General features: G+C 38.1%; 1 pseudogene; it reads right to left on the bottom strand.

Annotated features, from left to right (window-relative positions):
* The window catches only part of LOC138334397 (uncharacterized), a 37,384-nt pseudogene extending 23,284 nt beyond the window's left edge, over nt 1-14,100 (bottom strand).
* Nucleotides 14,101-19,321: the final 5,221 nt, after the last annotated feature.

The raw sequence follows: 19,321 nt of genomic DNA, 5'->3' as shown, positions 1-19,321 counted from the left end.
TTATTTGATGAACTTGAACATTTCATGCTGATACTACCTTAAAGTCAGGGCCTGGGTTCTGTTCCACATCACCACAGCACAGTATCATGGATGGAATGGTAGGGTCAGGCTGAATGCATGGAGATGGAGCAGGCCAAGTTAACATGCTATCAACATATAAATGACAGTCAAATGGTTATTGAATTGATTATCAAAATGGTAGATTACTGTTAGTATCAACATTGTAAATAAACATTAGTATCAACATGGTAATTGATGTATAAAATTATCAAACCCTTTAAAAATATGCTCTTTGCAATATGTAGGCTGTATAGAAAATATATCATAGAAGTGTTAATATTTATACCTTTGTTTGACAAGTCTGGTAGTTTATCTAAGAGCTAGTTTTTAAAACTTTAAATAATTTTCTGGTACCAACATATTGGACTTGCAATATAATGATTTGGCTCTGTTATCTATTTTAGTTATTTACAGCTGTAGAAAGTGTATACATATATATTGACTGGGCTAAATTTAACAGAATGAACAACATGATTTAATTTAAATACTAGTAAATATACCAATCATAATAACTACAAGAGATCCCATAGGGATCTTGGCGCCAACCAAAGAATGATCTATATCTGACAAAGGAAAGATGGATCTTTTCTCTACTTTTTAAACTTTTTCAAACATACTACATATAAAATTTGAGACAGATCGCTTCAGTACCTTTTGAGAAATAGCGGTAACAAACTTCAACTATCAAAATCCAAGATGACTCCTTGGCGGCCATCTTGTTGATCAATCGGTCCCAAATCACAATATGCACAACTAGGGCCCTAGGGGAACCTACATGTGAAATTTGAGAAAGATCCATTCAATACTTTCTGAGAAGTAGCGATAACAAACTTTGAATATAAAATCCAAGATGGCTGCCTGGCAGCAATTTTGTTGACCGATCGGTCCAAAATCACAATATGCACAATTAGGGCCCTAGGGGAACCTACATATGAATTTTGAGACAGATCCCTTCAGTACTTTCTGAGAAATAGCGATAACAAACTTTGAATAACAAAATCCAAGATGGCTGCCTGGTGGCCATCTTGTTCACCGATTGGTCCAAAAATGCAATATGCACAACAAGGGCCCTAGGGGAACCTACATATTAGATTTGAGAAAGATCCCTTCAGCACTTTTTGAGAAATGGGGATATCAAACCTTAACTATCAAAATCCAAGATGGGCGCCTGGCGGCCATCTTGTTTTTCCTATCAGCCTCAAAATCTGTATGGTACAAATAGGGACCAAGGGTAACCTCCATGTGAAGTTTGAACAAAATTCCTTCAGTAGTTCTCAAGAAATATCGATAACAAACTTCAACTGCCAAAATCAAAGATGGCTGCCTGGCGGCCATCTTGTTTTTCCGATCAACCTCAAAATCTGTATGGCACAACTAGGGACCAAGGGTAACCTCCATGTGAAGTTTGAACAAAATTCCTTCAGTAGTTCTCAAGAAATATCGATAACAAACTTCAACTGCCAAAATCAAAGATGGCTGCCTGGTGGCCATCTTGTTTTTCCGATCAACCTCAAAATCTGTATGGCACAACTAGGGACCAAGGGTAACCTCCATGTGAAGTTTGAACAAAATCCCTTTAATAGTTCTCAAGAAATATCGATAACAAACTTCAACTGCCAAAATCAAAGATGGCTGCCTGGCGGCCATCTTGTTTTTCCGATCAGACTCAAAATCTGTATGGCACAAATATGGACCAAGGGGACCCTCCATGTGAAGTTTGAACAAAATCCCTGCAGCAGTTTTTAAGAAATAGTGATAACAAGCATTGTTTACGGACGGACGACGGACGACGGACGGCGGACGACGGACCACGGACGCAGGGCGATTTGAATAGCCCACCATCTGATGATGGTGGGCTAAAAATGTAACATACCATCGATCTCTGCTGCCTCTTGCCTGTCCTTCGGTAGGTACGCCACTAAGGGTTTGGTGCTAGCATCATAGCATACACAACATAAACTGTAAAGTCATGTGCGGTTTGATGGACAGCTGGCGATCTGACAATAGGGGGACATAGCAGAATATATGGTTTACTCAACTGTCCTTTATGCCAGGGTTCTGTGTACCAAATTTTATCAAAATCAGTCCAGTAGTTTTGTAATTCGCCAGATAAAGTGTCTACAGACAGACAGACTGATAGACGGACAACCCAATTCCAGTATACCATTCCGCCCCCTCTCCTGTTTAAAATTGTGTAAAATAACACACCTTGAGTACAAAAATAATAATCAAAGTACTGAAAGTACTAAATGGCTCGGTCTTGATGATAGGAGGAATATATTTCTAAGGTCAATACTACTGTAGTTTTGTACAATAAGAAATAAATTTGGCTGGTGTTCCTTCCAGTTTGGACTTTTGAGGATTCCTTGGACACCAAGGTGTAAAATAAGAGACACATACTAAAATCTTGGAAGCCCATTCTAATATTTCCTATGATGTTATATGTCAAATGATTTTATAACACCTTTAGCATTTTCCTTGTTAATTTGATGTTAATGAAAATATCCATTCTTAATGACTATATATAGCTATTGCCATCAAGTTCCTGGGACCACAGTATCAGTTAACAAGTATTGTTTTGCAGCAGAGAAAGACAAGAGGCATACTTTTCTATGCCAAAATGTCTTAAATATAGAATATGTCTGTCCTCTAGAAGACTTATCAATATCATCATGTGATTTTTGAATAAATTGGTCAATTGGTCTACTTTTAACAAGTTTTGTAATTATTCTTTTGTAAAACAGCAAGTTGATTGATATACATTGTATCCGAACTTCAATTCAAACCGGATAACTTGTTAGCTCACCATAGACCATGAAATTGTTTGTACACTTTCTTAACTTCAGGAACGTTTTACAAAATTACAAATGAATTTTTCTACATTTTTTATTTTCAAATCCCCATACCTCTGATGAGTATAATAAAACTGTCATTACAAGTGAATCAAATATTTTCAGTTTAAGATGAACAGGAAGAGATACAATCCTTTATTTCTTATAAATAGCAAACACCGATTTAATTGTTTGTTCAGCAGGTTTTTTCCCTTTCTTTAAAAATGCTACCATTAACATTATTTTCTGTACCTAGATATGTAAACAATTTTTATAAATCTAATTCTGTATTCCATAACATCAACTGGTGTTGTTGTACCGATTTACGTCTTGAGAATATCACAATTTTTATCTTTCTGATATTAAGTTCTAATTTCCATGTTATGCAATATTGTTAAAATTCATCTAACATTTGTTGTAGACCATCAGATATTTCTGATATCATAACAGTGTTTTTGGCAAATAATATGATAAAAAGTTTGGGATACATTCCAATATCATATACCGTAAAAACTGGTATAATTTGCGCAGGTACTTTTTAGGGCTGAAAATGCTTAAAAAATCTACTATCAATATATTTTGCGCATCAAAAAAATGGGGAAAAACAATGTCCAGGGAGTCCCAAAAACCGATGTATGAAGGCGACAATTTCAATGCAAAATATTCCCCATAAATGCTTGACAACTTGCACAAAAAGTGTTGTATCTAGAAGAAATAACATATGAAAACCGCATTGTGTTTGTTTTCTTTTATTGGCGACCGTAACCTGAAACTGAAATATCTAGCAGATGTCCAAAACATGGGCGGTCTGGTTCGCCGTACTCCGTGCACATGTCAATGTTTTGAGATATTACACATGAATAGTAATCAAGAATATTTGAAAAGAGTAGAATATATTTACTTAAATTGGCACAATAAGTAATTAGTGTGTTTGAGATCATTAACAATCAACAGCAATCAGCTAGCGGATACGTAGTTTAGCTTGCAACAATCACAGTGTGCATAATTTGTCAAGATTTGTAAGACAAAATATTCTTTTCCACCACGTAAGATTCTAAGTCATAAAGGTAGATTGAAAATAGGATTGTTTGTTTGATTAATTGATGTCCTATTAACAGCTATGGTCATGTAAGGACGGCCTCCCATGTATGCGGTGTGTTGCGTGTATGTCGTGCGAGGTGCGTGTTTTGAAAGACTGCTATATCACTGAAGCATGCCGCCGAAGGCACCAGGCAACACATCCCACCCGGTCACATTATACTGACAACGAGCAAACCAGTCGTCCCACACCCGTTATGCTGAGCGCTAAGCAGGAGCAGAAACTACCACTTTTATAGAAAATAGGAAGGGAGATAAAATAACCAGATAAATATTTGTAGCGGGATCAAGACTGGGTTGATTATCGGTGATTAGGTAGCTCAGTCGGAAGAACTACATTTTCTTCTCTCCTGTTACAGAATTGGCACCCAACTAAATAACCAACGGTTGTGGCGTTTGAAAGGGTCTTGTATGTCTTCAAAAAAGGAGGGAGGAGTGTAGCGGGACTGGACTGGGTCAATTATCGATGACCAGGTAGTTCAGTCGGTAGAGCACTCGGCTAGTGTTCGGAGAGTCCCGGGATCGAATCCCGGTCTGGCCGCTACATTTTCTCCTCTCCTGTTACGGTACCATACTGTGCATGTAGATATTCAAGGTAAATCAAACAACAATGTTCGCTGATCTTGCCGAATTGCCTTGCAGTGTTATAATGAATGCAGTAAATGTATGTCTCATTGGTGTGATTGATTTAAAGGCAGTTCATGTGGTGACCGAAAAAAAGGTAAAATCATTACTTTCAGAGTGATCAGGGAACATTGATAGTCAAGGCAGGGAAAACATAAGAGGACCTGTGAGATACAAATTAATGTTTAATTGATTTTCATTAAATTGTCTCGAAGGTGATGATTAGTGTGTTATTAACGATAAGCTTAATATGTTTTTGACAAAAAATATAAACAGCTAAAGTCATATTGTGTTTTAAATTAAAATAATCTTTTATTTATTTATTCATTTCATTTCAAGCATGTACATGTCATAGAATATAAACAAATATCAGGTATATGCTTAAATCATATTACAGTTAAATTCACAATAAGGAATTTGAAGATGATTATAGTAATTATTTTCGGATTGAAAATGATTACAATATTAAGCTTCCACATTTGAAAATTATTTCTTTTTGTTCACACAATTCTTCTCCTAGACTGTTTCCAGTTGAAATGATACATGCATGCTGACATTCTATAAAACATAAGGAAACAATAAATGTATTAACAGAGTAATTACTGAAAAGGCTAATATCATATAATTAAACATTTTAATCATAAATAGCAATACCAGCATAGAGGAAATATTATTGAAGTTTAATTACCGCTGTTCTTCAGTCCTCCTGTTCTTACATGTAAGAGTTTCGTCCTTCATAAATTGATTGTAATATAGCATTTGTTATATAATGTGCACAAAAAAGTATAAATTTACACACGTATGCATGGGTACAGCGGTCAATTAATAAGTTATACAGAAAATGATGGTGCTGATCATGAAAAGCGTAAAGTCTATTTTGTTGAGTAAAAAGTTAAAAAAAAACTTACATAAGATGTAATCGCAGTAAAAACAGTGATCATGTGGGCTTTTGTGCGAATGCATTTGTAAGACTGTGCCAGGTGGTAGAGATTAGTTCCGCTCGAGTGATCACACAATGCAAGTGAGAGTCGGAAATATGTTTATGTAAGTTTTAATTGCTAATCTCTGATGCTTTTTGGTAAAATATAACTCAGGATAATTGCTAAACAATTAACAGTTTTCTCTACATTTGTTACAGATTGAAACAGCTTTTTAAGTGCCGTTTTACGGAAGAATTATGAAAAAGGAATCGGCATTTTCGTCGATCTAGTAGTCCAAAAATATCACTTCGAGTTATATGAACATTCCATATATGATTTATGTCATTCGGCCAAAAATTTACTTCGTATTACCTAGTTTAATGAATAAGCTGTATGTATATATGATCAGAACGGCAAGCTCCTGTGGTGAAAATAACTAAAATGTTTTAAAAGTATGGTTTAGTGGTAATCTCTGAACGTGCTTTAGTATATATATAGATATAATCCAATATTTATACATGTGCTTATGAAATTATCGATAATTATGGATATGATAAATATTCATACCTTATTAACTGCTGTTAGTTTTAAGATAACGCCACCTTGGATACTTACAAAATGTTCACCGTCTGTCACGTGCTATTTCATCAGTAGACCAAGTTTGTCCAAAATTTTGTTAGAGTTGTCTTTCTTCAATTGTAGTTTTACGTCCATGTCATCCTGAACACAGCCGTGATAAATGCATCTCCATTACGCCATGAAATGTATTTGCTCCGAGACAAATTTGATTCAAATTACAAAATTCGTTATGGTATCAATTTTGATGTTCGAGGTGAAGTATCGATATCATTTGTTTCCGTTGCGGGATAACTGTCACTAATAGGGAGTAAACGTCTGGGGGGAACCAGCTTCGGAGCGAAGCATTTTTGGGACGAAACGTCGTCATTCATTGTAAACACAATTTTGGGGACGAAAAGTCTAGATACTTTGTAAACAATTCATGTGAACATTTTCGAACAGAAGATCTTTTGGATAGTGTATATAGTAAGGATATGAAAGCCGTAATATACTATTCCTATTTCAACGTTACAGATACGCTTATTTCAGTAACTTTCATATTCAAAATTTGCTATTTAAAATTCCCGGTAAAATCAAAGTTGTTGAATACACTGCGGCTAGGAGCGCTAGTATCTGCGAGCAATTTCTAAGCCAATCATATTGAGGAAATTGACTGTAAGAGAATTTTGCAACCACGATCACAATGGCGAGGTGACCCTCGCCAAAAAATGATCTCTAATCAACAAGGATACATACTATGCTCCAGAACGAAACATATTTAGAATAAGGGAAATTACACACCATTCCTGATGGGTACCCTGAAAATTCATGGCTCTTATTGAATGAGTCAAAGAATCATGCTATGTCAATTGAGTGACAGGGACCATATGTACATGTACATTAATACAAACCACATTGACCGGCTCCTTTCACACATCTATTGAAAGGTATCATATCCTAGATGCATCCTATATTGGAGTGAATTACAAGTCTTTATTTAATTTGATCGCCAAATGTCTTTCCTTAATTAGTCTTCTACATTGTATCTAACATTTTTAAGCTGAATCAGACAAAATATATCTTGGTTTTAAACGATCATAAGCCTCAGTATTGAAATATAATTATATGCTTCTATGATAGAATTTGTAGAGTTCATGGAAATAAATTGAGTTTTGAATTATCTGCATTCAGGTTACATTAACCTTCCAAGTTTTAGTAAATTGCTCAAGACTTTCATTGAACTATTTATTTATTATGGCCTGGTTGAGAGGGCACTATTGCCTCAAAGTATTGTTGAGGGATGGAATAGTGCCCGAGCCGAAGGCGAGGAGACTATAGATCCTATCACGAGACAATACTATGAGGCAAAAGTGCCCTCTCAACCAGGCCATAATGGGTCAGTACATCACCATTACATGAGACCCGTTTTCATGTCATTGTAACAGAAACACGTCAAGCTACACCTCGCAACACTATCTCCATTTCCACACCACGTTGTTATGTTAAAAGTACAAATTTAACATATGCATTGTCGCAGAAATCTGTGTTTCTATAAAATGGGATTCAGCTTAATGAAGATTAAAAGTAGATCAATACAGAACAAGAGTGAACTGTCTTCTTTAGAAAAGCAACATTTGCTTCCATCCACGCCCACAACAGCCTGTCCGCCATCTTGGCGTCTTGGTTGAAGCGAAATGTTATCATGACATCATGTAATAGTGACAACACAATACATTCACGTTCAATATTGCGCCACTTCAATAGTACCCGCTTGCCCAGGCACTACTGCAAATAGTAACCATGTGTGTAGCCAATCAGAATCCAGTATTCTGTCATGTGACGTACTAATGGCCAATAGGAAAACATATTATTGAGTACTATACATATATATATACTATTCTAACCATAATTGCTTAATTTCTAAAAAATACATTGAAGCATTAAACTATCTTCCTATGGCATCAATGGTCTATATAGATGCCAGAGCTTTGCAGAAAATCTTCATAATGTGCGCTACATAGTTTAATACTTACACATGTATTTACATTATCAACTCATATTAGGGTTTCTGCTTTTGCATTGTTTAAGCTAGACCAGGACAACCGTTTATCAACGACGATTTAATCCACAAGATGGAACAGCCATTTTGACGTTGATCAGTTGACAATACCTCGTCAACATTAGTGACGTCATAATGGTCATGTTTTGGGTGTCAGTTATACTGTCATATACTTCACTTTGCCTTGGTTAGTTTATATTGTAGAAGTGACATGGAAATGTAAATAGTGTGATAACTGCATCTGCATACACACGAGTACACACTGAGACTTACATGTTTTGATATAATTTACATTGGCGCCCTGTGATCATGATTGAAGATCAAGGTCATTTTTTTAAAAACAAATATGGTAGCCCTTCATCCAAGCATGTCACAGGCCCAATATCAGGTCTCTAGGCCTCTTAGTTATTCACAAAAAAGTAATTTCAAGATTTTAGCCTATTTGACCCCTGTGACCTTGGATGAAGGTCAAGGTCATTGATTCGAACAAACTTGGTAGCCTTTTATCCCAGCATGCTGCAGGCCCAATATGAGTATCCTGTACCTTTTGGTTCTTGAGAAGAAGTCATTTAAAGATTTTAGCCTATTTGACCTCTGACAAGGCTCTGTGACTTTGAATGAAGATCAAGGTCATTCATTTGAACAAACTTGATAGCCCTTCATTCCAGCATGTCAGGGGCCTAATATCAGGTCTCTAGGCCTCTTAGTTATTCACAAGAAGTTGTGTAAAGATTTTAGCCTATTTGACCCCTGTGACCTTAAATGAAGGTCAAGGTCATTCATTTGAACAAACTTGGTAGCCTTTCATCTCAGCATGCTACAGGCCCAATATCAGTAGCCTGGGCCTTCTGGTTCTTGAGAAGAAGTCGTTTAAAGATTTTAGCCTATTTGACCCCTGTGACCTTGAATGAAGGTCAAGGTCATTCGCTTGAACAAACTTGGTAGCCCTTCATCCCAGCATGCTACAGGCCAAATATCAGTACCCTGGGCTTTCGGTTATTGAGAAGAAGTTGTTTGAATGAAAAGTTTACGCACAGCGCACGACGACGGACGGTGCATGATAACAATAGGTCAGATGACCTAAAAATAGTACAGTATACATAGTTTTTTTATGTATTCATGTTTTTCACAGTACTGTTCAGGTTCAGCACATGTCTTTCTATGATATATTCTATATGTGTTATCACCACTACATATAGAGTCGCTACTAAGTGTATAAGTTACGGGTCGAAGAAGTACCTTATTATCAACTGTTGTATACATGTCTGCAAGATACAAATTACCTGAAGCTGAGTTTTCTTTTGGTTTGATGTTCAAACAGTATATGACCAAAACCGAGATCCCCAGCGTACCTCCGCCAAGTATGTTCAACTGATATGTCCAGTGTTTGTATAAACAAATCTACTGACACCAATTGCTACACTAGAACTGGAATAGCGACCCATGGAAGGGATGATCCATATGATATGCATTGCTATACAATGTAGTATATATACATATATACTCTGGGCTAACACTACCTATTCGCATTTTCGTTAATAACGAATCAATCTGGCTAATTGCTAAAATAAATTCATCCTAATTCGCAAAAAATGCTTAAGTTTCGCAGACACAAGCTTCAAACATAGTTTTTTCAGTCACATTACTTTCATAGCAAGTCTAAAACAGTTGATAAATTAATCAGTTACTGTACAGTTACTGTACAGTACCATATACATAGAGTAAAACCCCTCTAACTCAAACCCTTATTCCTCGAATACCCCCTATTCGTCAATCTGGTCGTACAGTCCCGACCGTCTCCGTATATAATCTATTCAACAAAACCCTGGATAGCTCGAACAGCTATTCGTCGGGTACCCCTTATTCCTGGAACAGAATTATTGTACCTGTTTCATCAAATACATAGTATTTACCCATGTATTCGTCGAACAGGTGTTCAGCCCTTGAGATTTTTTTACCTGTGTCACACCTGACTGCACAGACCGACATGAATAATTGCTCACGATCTTGTGTTTATACAGTTGGTGTGTCGAGCCTTTAGGTAATTAAGACATTAACGGTGTCATTATTACCTACCTACACAATCGCAAGTCATTGTTTGATGCTAACTTTATTTGAATATTTCAGAAAAGGCATTAAGTTATTGATGTTTCTCTCGTAATAATCTTAGCTGTAAATATGAAAATACGGAAGTTTTTGATCTTGGTAAATAGAAAGTACACATAATGTGAAATGACAAAAGAGGCGGAAGATATTGCTGACGTCCGCCTAATTATAAAAGTTTATTTTTTTTTAATTTCTTTGTTGGTTTCATTCGACAAGCTAACACAATGTTATTTATCGTAAGATGTAAATGATATCAAACGATATATGCAAAGTACATTTTATCAGTGCGTTCCGTATCTCGTAAATTGTATTTTGTAACTTTACTTGTAAACTCATATAACCCAACGTTACGCTTTTACTAAATAGACATCTATAAATATCATTTCTTATGTCCGTAAATATGCTGGTTAATAACTTTATTGTGAGTATATATTTTTTAAATGTTATAAATGATTTATGATAATTAAATAATATAAAATGTACTCCTTGTTGACCAATATGGATTCTGCATTGACCTAGATGACGATCGCTTACTCTGCTGTGAATGATTTAGGGCTTTCTCATTAGCTTTTTCAAACGCTAAATTTATGTTATACATTTTTTTGCAACTTGATATTGCTATCAATAAAACACTTAAATAAAGAAATCCAAAATGTTGAAAGATAGAGGTAGGGTAATTAAAATGTCATTGTCGTGCATTGTTTGTCATAGTTTGAGACCGGACATTTTGACTGTTGATTGTGACCAACCTCAAATGAGTCGAATACCCCGTATTCCTCAAACTATTGACCTGGTCCCCTGCTGTTCAAGTTAAAGGGGTTTTACTGTATATTTTAATGTTGAAGGATGTAAAGTAACAATACGCACGACGGAGTATGATTTAATGAACGGTCAAGATCTTTTGTATGTGTGTACTTTTCACTTGATGCATAAAAACATTATTTGATGCTCCTTAGTTATTTAATGTTTTTCACAATTTGCTAAATGAAATTCATATTTGCTAAAGAGAAAAACTTTCGCAACTTTTGCTAAGCAAACTGGAAAGTTAGTGTAAGCCCAGATACTATATTGGTATATCAATGTTATTGCCTATGTGTGTTATTGTTTATTTTTGTGAATACATTGTCCATACACTTTTTGTTTGATTTTGATAAGGGGATAGATTGCCTCGAAAATTTGACAACTACAGCACCATGACAAAAGTATTCGCGATTTTTTAAAATGGCGGCTCTGCCGCTGTGCGCTTCGGGCGATTAAAGGGGTATAACTCGTACAGAAATGTATATTTTTGGCTAATTTTTTTATATGACGTCGCAGATGACGTAACTGACGTCATTTGTCAAAGACAGACGTCAGCTTACTAAAATACCAACGTAAACAAAGCCACGTAAAGATGGGGAGGAAATCGGCGGAAGTTTCGTCTGATATGAAAAAAAAGTTATAATAGAAATGAAGTCATACGGACATAAAACTTCAGAGTTGATGAAGGCAACTGGAATACAAGAATTTACGATTAGATCCATATGGAAAAGGTATTTGGAAAGGGGAACTCTGGAAAACAAAGCAAGAACAGGTAGGCCGTCTAAGTTGTCAACGAGAGACAACATGGCTTTTTCGTTACACAAAAAACAAACAGAGGCAAGGTATTGACGGAAATAACTAATGAATTAAATGAAAGATTGGATGTACAAAATACAATAAATAGTCGAACTGTTCAAAGATTTCTTCATAAAAAGGATTTGAAGCGCAGAGTTGTCAGAAAAAAGATGGCTGTTTCGGAAGTAAATCGTAAAAAACGTTTAAGCTGGTGTTTAGAAAAAAGACGACTTAGTGTGGAACAATATTGGAAAACTATAATATTTTCTGATGAAAGTCAGGTTGTAATAGGTGATAATCACCGTGTATATGTGTGGAGAACAGCCTGTGAATCTTTTCTACCAGAGTGCATGTGCCCTCCCCGTCAGCGCCGGATATCTGTTATGGTGTGGGGATGCATCACATATTATGGTGTAGGAACTCTTTGTAAAGTTGATGGAAATATAAATGCCCAGAAATACATAAATATACTAGATGACAATCTTTGGCCTGTTATCGCTCAGCATTTCGCCGACAAAATATATAGATTCCAAGACGACAATGCCTCCGTACATCGGGCACATGTTACAAACGAATTTAAGCTGCAAAATAATATACCAACCATTATATGGCCTGCACAATCACCAGACATTAATATTATTGAAAATTTGTGGCTTAGAATCAAAAGCACTTTGCAAAACAACGCCCGGAAAATCAGATCTGCAGACCAGCTGTTTCTAGCGATTTCCGATATATGGGTTTCATTCACTCGATCTGCAATACGTCAGATCTTTATATAATTCAATACCTCGCCGTTTGTTGGCAGTTATCAAGTCCAAAGGTCACCTCACAAAATACTAGGTAAGTGCAATTATTTTAATGTTGTTTATATAACGTTTTCCATCAGCGATGCTTAATGAAATGACGTCCGCCATCTTGGAAAATCACAAATACTTTTGTCATGGCGCTGTATATTATTATATCAGTTACTGTTGCAACGCGACTACAGTAGCCATACAGGAAAGGAACATGATCGTGCGCAGTAGTCTGCTAAACCTGCCTATATTATTAGGCTTTTTAAATTTAAAAAAAAAAAAATAAAATAAATTTAAAAAGCCAAATAATATTGACAGGTTTTGCGACTACTTGCGCGGCACATGATCTTGTGCACTGGTAATTTAATTCAGCTAATTTTAATAAAGTAACAAACTTATTTAGACATGTAAATTCTGATACAATCTCAGTTTTTAGTCTAAGGTGCAGACGTACCGTGTTACAATGGGGCGATAGTGGAAGAATGGCGGAAAGTGACTCCTGATTAAAAAAGTCTCCATCGTTTTTTTTTATTTGACATTTTTAAAAATTGCAGTCAGATTTATAATTCAATTCTCCCAGTACACTCACCTCGCACAACATACACGCAACACACCGCATACATGGGAGGCCGTCCTTACATGACCATAGCTGTTAATAGGACGTTAATAAATCAAACAAACAAACAAACAAACAAATAATTCAATTATTTTGTTTTTCATTGAAATTAGAATGGTCAGCTAAATAAATTGAATATCATAGTATGATTAAAATTGGATTATAGTGTACTGCGCAAGATCATGTGCCGTGTTTACAGTTCAAACATGGGATAACAGCTGTTAAGGTCAATGTTTTTCGTTTATTTTTGGTAAACTGAAAAGATATCATTTATTGTTGGAAGGTACTGAAAAACAAATGTTTGTTCCTTGCTGACACCATAATTTAACAATAAATAAATATTTAATGAATTATCTATCGGCTATGAAACTCTTAGGTGCGCAAGATCATGTGCCGGCATTGTAATAGGCCTAACTATGAGTGTGTTAGATCTGTGTGTGCGGGGGAGGCGGGGGGTTACCAACATATTCATTATTAAAACGATATCTTGCTTCCTGCTTATAGGAAGCCTCCAAAATACCAATTTGTTTTTGATATCCTAAACACATGTTCCTACAAGACATCGAGGTGAAAATCGAACAGTACGGGTGGTATCTAGGCCTAGCCTACCTAAATCGCAATAGGTTTGGTCATAGGGCAAGTGTTTCATTTAAATTTCCGCGGAAAACACACTCTTTAAAGAGCATCTAGTTTTCTACACTGGTTTGCATGTTCTTAATATGTATATATTTAGACTAAAACAAAGTATGGACAACGGAAATATAATAAGAGTGTTAAATAAATACCATTCGCCGGTCATCGCTTCAGACTCTGCAGCCATCTTGTTGCTGAAAATAGCCTCTTTTAGGGCAAGGTCAAACGCGCCGTTTGATTGGTCGCGCACGCCGTCCCATATCATAGATGGTAATTAAGTTTCCTTACAACGTTGTGAGGGCTATCCAATGCTTAGTTTCAGAGAAGAAGCCGTTTAAAGGAAATAGCCAATTTGACCCCTAATGGCCCTCCCCACAGGCCCCTGGGGGTCAGCCACATCATTTGTACAGTTTTGAATCCCTACCCTATAAGGATGCTACCACTGAATTTGCATTATGAGTGCTGTCCGGCAATGCTTAGTTTCAGAGAAGAAGTCGTTTTTATGAAATAGCCAATTTGACCCCTTTTGGGCCCGCCAAACAGGGCACGAGGGTCAGCCCCATATCATTTGTACAATTTTGAATTCCTACTGCCCTATAAGAATGCTACCATTGAATTTGCATTATGAGTGCTGTCCAATGCTTAGTTTCAGAGAAGTCGTTTATTAGAAAATTGCCAATTTGACCCCCTTTGACCCAACCCTCAGGCCCCCGGGGGGTTCAGCACCATCATTTGTACAATTTTGAATTCCCATCCTATAATGATGCTACCATTGCATTGTGGGTGCTATGCAATGCATAGTTTTAGAGAAGAAGTCGTTTATATGAAAATAGACAATTTAACCCCTTTTGGTCCTGCCCCTTTGGCCACCAGGGGTTGGCCCCCTCATTTGTACAGTTTTGAATCCCTACCCTATAAGGATGCTACCATTGCATTGTGAGTGCTATCAAATGCCTAGTTTCAGAGAAGTCGTTTAAATGAAAATTGCTAATTTGACCCCTTTTGGCCCACACTCACAGGCCCCTGGGGGGTTAGCACCATCATTTGTACAACTTTGAATCCCCATCCTATAATGATGCTACCATTGCTTTATGAGTGCTAGTTATCACCTGCTTAGTTTTGGAGAAGATTTGAAGTTGTTTATATATCAAAATTGCCAATTTGACCCCTTTTGGCCCACTCCAACAGGCCCCTGGGGGTCAGCCTCATCATTTGTATAATTTTGAATCCCTACCCTATCAGGATGCTACCATTGCATTATGAGTGCTATCCAATACTAAGTTTCAGAGAAGAAGTCGTTTATATGAAATAGTCAATTTGACCCCTTTTGGCACGGGCCCTTAGGACCCCATGGTTTCAGCACCATCATTTGTACAACTTTGAATCCCCACCCTATAATGATGCTACCATTGCATTATGAGTGCTATCACCTGCTTAGTTTCGGAGAAGAAGTTGTTTATATGAAATAGCCAATTTGACCACTTTTGGCCCCAACCCACAGGCCCCTGGGGGGTCAGCCTCATCATTTGTAAAATTTTGAATCCCCATCCTATAATGATGCTTCCATTGCATTATGAGTGCTATCACCTGCTTAGTTTCGGAGAAGAAGTTGTTTATATGAAATCGCCAATTTGACCCCTTTTGGCCCCACCCCACAGGCCCCTGGGGGGTCAGCCTCATCATTTGTAAAATTTTGAATCCCCACCCTATAATGATGCTTCCATTGCATTATGAGTGCTATCACCTGCTTAGTTTCAAAGAAGTCAAAGTTGTTTATATGAAAATTGCCAATTTGACCCCATTTGGCCCTGCCCCTCAGGCCCCTGGTGGGGTCAGCCCGACCATTTGTACAATTTTCATTCAGTAGCCCATAAGGATGCTATCGGTTAAATTTTGTTAAAATCTGGCCAGCTGGAGGCTGTTGTATCGCATTAGCTCACCATGATCCTTTGAACCAGGTGAGCTAAAAATAACTTTATTCGAGGCGGGGGTAAAAATTCTGATATGGTAACTATCGTCCCTTTCTCTGTTTATCCAAATTTTTTAATAATTTTTTCAAATCTCGTATTTTCTGGAAAAAAACACCTCTATTTCCCCTATTAGACCCCGCCCCTCCTGCCCCCGGGAGGTCAGAGCCAAAATTTATACAAGTTCTGTTCCCCTTCCGCCAAGGATGTTTGTGGCCAAATTTGGTGACAATCCATGCAGAACTCTAGGACAAGTAGCAATTTATAAGATTACCTCTATTTCCCCTATTGGGCCCCGCCCCTCCTGCCCCCAGGGGGTCAGAGCCAAAATTTATACTGGTTCTGTTTCCCTTCCCCAAAGGATATTTGTGGCCAAATTTGGTTACAATCCATGCAGAACTCTAGGACAAGTAGCGTTTTATAGGATTTACCTTTATTTTCCCTATTGGGCCCCGCCCCTCCTGCCCCCGGGGGGTCAGAGCCAAAATTTATACAGGTTCTGTTCCCCTTCCCCCAAGGATGTTTGTGGCCAAATTTGGTTACAATCCATGCAGAACTCTAGGACAAGTAGCGTTTTATAGGATTTACCTTTATTTTCCCTATTGGGCCCCGCCCCTCCTGCCCCCGGGGGGTCAGAGCCAAAATTTATACAGGTTCTGTTCCCCTTCCCCCAAGGATGTTAGTGGCCAAATTTGGTTACAATCCATGCAGAACTCTAGGACAAGTAGCGATTTATAAGATTACCTCTATTTCCCCTATTGGGCCCCGCCCCTCCTGCCCCCGGGGGACCAGAGCCAAAATTTATACAAAATCTGTTCCCCTTCCGCCAAGGATGTTTGTGGCCAAATTTGGTGACAATCCATGCAGAACTCTAGGACAAGTGGCGATTATAGGATTTACCTCTATTTCCCCTATTGGGCCCCGCCCTTCCTGCCCCCGTGGGGTCAGAGCCAAAATTTATACAGGTTCTGTTCCCCTTCCCCCAAGGATGTTTGTGGCCAAATTTGGTTACAATCCATGCAGAACTCTAGGACAAGTAGCGATTTATAAGATTACCTCTATTTCCCCTATTGGGCCCCGCCCCTCCTGCCCCCGGGAGGTCAGAGCCAAAATTTATACAAGTTCTGTTCCCCTTCCCCCAAGGATGTTTGTGGCCAAATTTGGTTACAATCCATGCAGAACTCTAGGACAAGTAGCAATTTATAGGATTTACCTCTATTTCCCTTATTGGGCCCCGCCCCTCCTGCCCCCAGGGGGTCAGAGCCAAAACTTATACAAGTTCTGTTCCCCATCCCCAAAGGATGTTTGTGGCCAAATTTGGTTACAATCCATGCAGAACTCTAGGACAAGTAGCGTTTTATAGGATTTACCTCTATTTTCCCTATTGGGCCCCGCCCCTCCTGCCCACGGGGGGTCAGAGCCAAACTTTATACAAGTTCTGTTCCCCTTCTCCCAAGGATGTTTGTGGCCAAATTTGGTTACAATCCATGCAGAACTCTAGGACAAGTAGCGTTTTATAGGATTTACCTCTATTTTCCCTATTGGGCCCCGCCCCTCCTGCCCCCGGGGGGTCAGAGCCAAAATTTATACAAGTTCTGTTCCCCTTCCCCCAAGGATGTTTGTGGCCAAATTTGGTTACAATTCATGCAGAACTCTATGACAAGTAGCGATTTACAGGAAATGTTGACGGACGGATGGACGACAGACTGACGGACGACGGACGGACGGACGAACGACGGACGCCGCGCCATGACATAAGCTCACTGGCCCTTCGGGCCAGTTGAGCTAAAAATACTAAATCGTCTGCTCCTGTTTTTAATAGTGAAAAAATACCATTTGTCAGCGGTGGAGCGTCTTTGAATTTTACAGACTAAATATGTAGAAGTCAAAGAGACCTAATATTATACCTGTATGCAGGGATTGAAGACTTTAAAAGTTTATTCATCTGAATGACCTTGACCTTCATATATTGTCGCAGGGATCAAATAGGCTGAAATGTTTTAATGTGTCAATATTACACCTCGTTTAAATGAATTCATGACCTTGACCTTATTGAAATAGGCTCAATTATGAACGCCTTCTTGTTAACTAAAGAGCTTATGTCATGGCGCGGTGTCTGTTGTCAGTCTGTCTGTCGTCCGTCCGTCAACATTTCCTTTAAAACACTACTAGTCACAGAGTTCTGCATGGATTCTAACAAAATCTGGTCAGAAACATCCTTGGGGGAAGGGGAACAGAGTTTACATAGATTTTGGCTCTGACCCCCAGGGGGCAGGAGGGGCAGGGCCCAATAGGGGGAATTGAGGTAAATCCTTGAAATTACTACTTGTCATAGAGTTCTGCATGGATTCTAACCAAATTTGACTAGAAACATCCTAGGGGAAAGGGGAATAGAGTTTGTGCAAACTTTGGCTCTGACCCACCAGGGGCAGGAGGGGTGGGGCCCAATATGGGAAATAGAGGTAAATTCTTTAAATCGCAACTAGTCATAGAGTTCGGCATGGATTATACCCTAATTTGGCCAGTAGCATCATTGGGTGAAAGGGAACAGATTTTGTATAAATTTTGGCTCTGACAGGGGGTAGAAGGGGTGGGGTCCCATAGGGGAAATAGAGGTAAATCCTTTAAATTGCTACTTGTCATAGATATTTGAATGAATTCTAATCAAATTTGGCCAGAAACATCCTTGGGGAAAGGGGAACAGAGTTTAATTGTTATAATTTTGGCTCTGACCCCCTGGGGACAGGAGGGGCAGGTCCAATAGGGGAAATAGAGGCAAATCATTTAAATCATTTCTTTTCATAGGGATCCACATGGATTGTAACCAAATTTGGTCAGAAACATCCTTGGGGGAAGGGGACCAGAGTTTGTATATTCGCTCAGTATTCGCTCAGTTGACATCATTGGTAAGCTAAGACTAGCTTGTGGAGATGTATTAAAGTTTCTTCAAACAATGACATTATATATTTTGGCTCTGAACCCCCCGAGGGCAGGAGGGGCCGGGCCTAATAGGGGAAATAGAGGTAAATATTTAAATTCCTATAGAAAAGAAACAATGAACCTGTATTCAGAACATAACTTGGCATTACAAACCAGGTGAGTGATACAGGCCCTCTGGGCCTCTTGTTTTAGGGCTAGTACATATTGGTTTCCTGGTTGGAATTTGGCTGGTACCTAATACCCTATCTGCATTAGTTGTAGACCAGACATTAAGACTTACCATTGACATCTAGGTAGAAGTATTTCCCTCGGAAGTTGACAAGATAGATCCAAGATCTGTAACATTGTACTTTGTGCAGTAATACATTGTCATAACTTAAGTATGCATATTTTCCACAATTTTCCATTCATTTGTATACCCGGGTATATAAATATTGACAAAATTAAACCCCAATCCAAAACTTGCTGGACGTTTAAAGGATATCAGATTATGTGGTTAGATTTGATTTTAATGGGACC

The sequence above is a fragment of the Argopecten irradians genome, chromosome 11 (genome assembly GCF_041381155.1).
Source record: "Argopecten irradians isolate NY chromosome 11, Ai_NY, whole genome shotgun sequence".
In the NCBI taxonomy this organism is placed as follows: Eukaryota; Metazoa; Mollusca; class Bivalvia; order Pectinida; family Pectinidae; genus Argopecten; species Argopecten irradians.
Note: the sequence above shows the minus strand (reverse complement) of the source record. Positions and strands in the feature narration are given on the sequence as shown.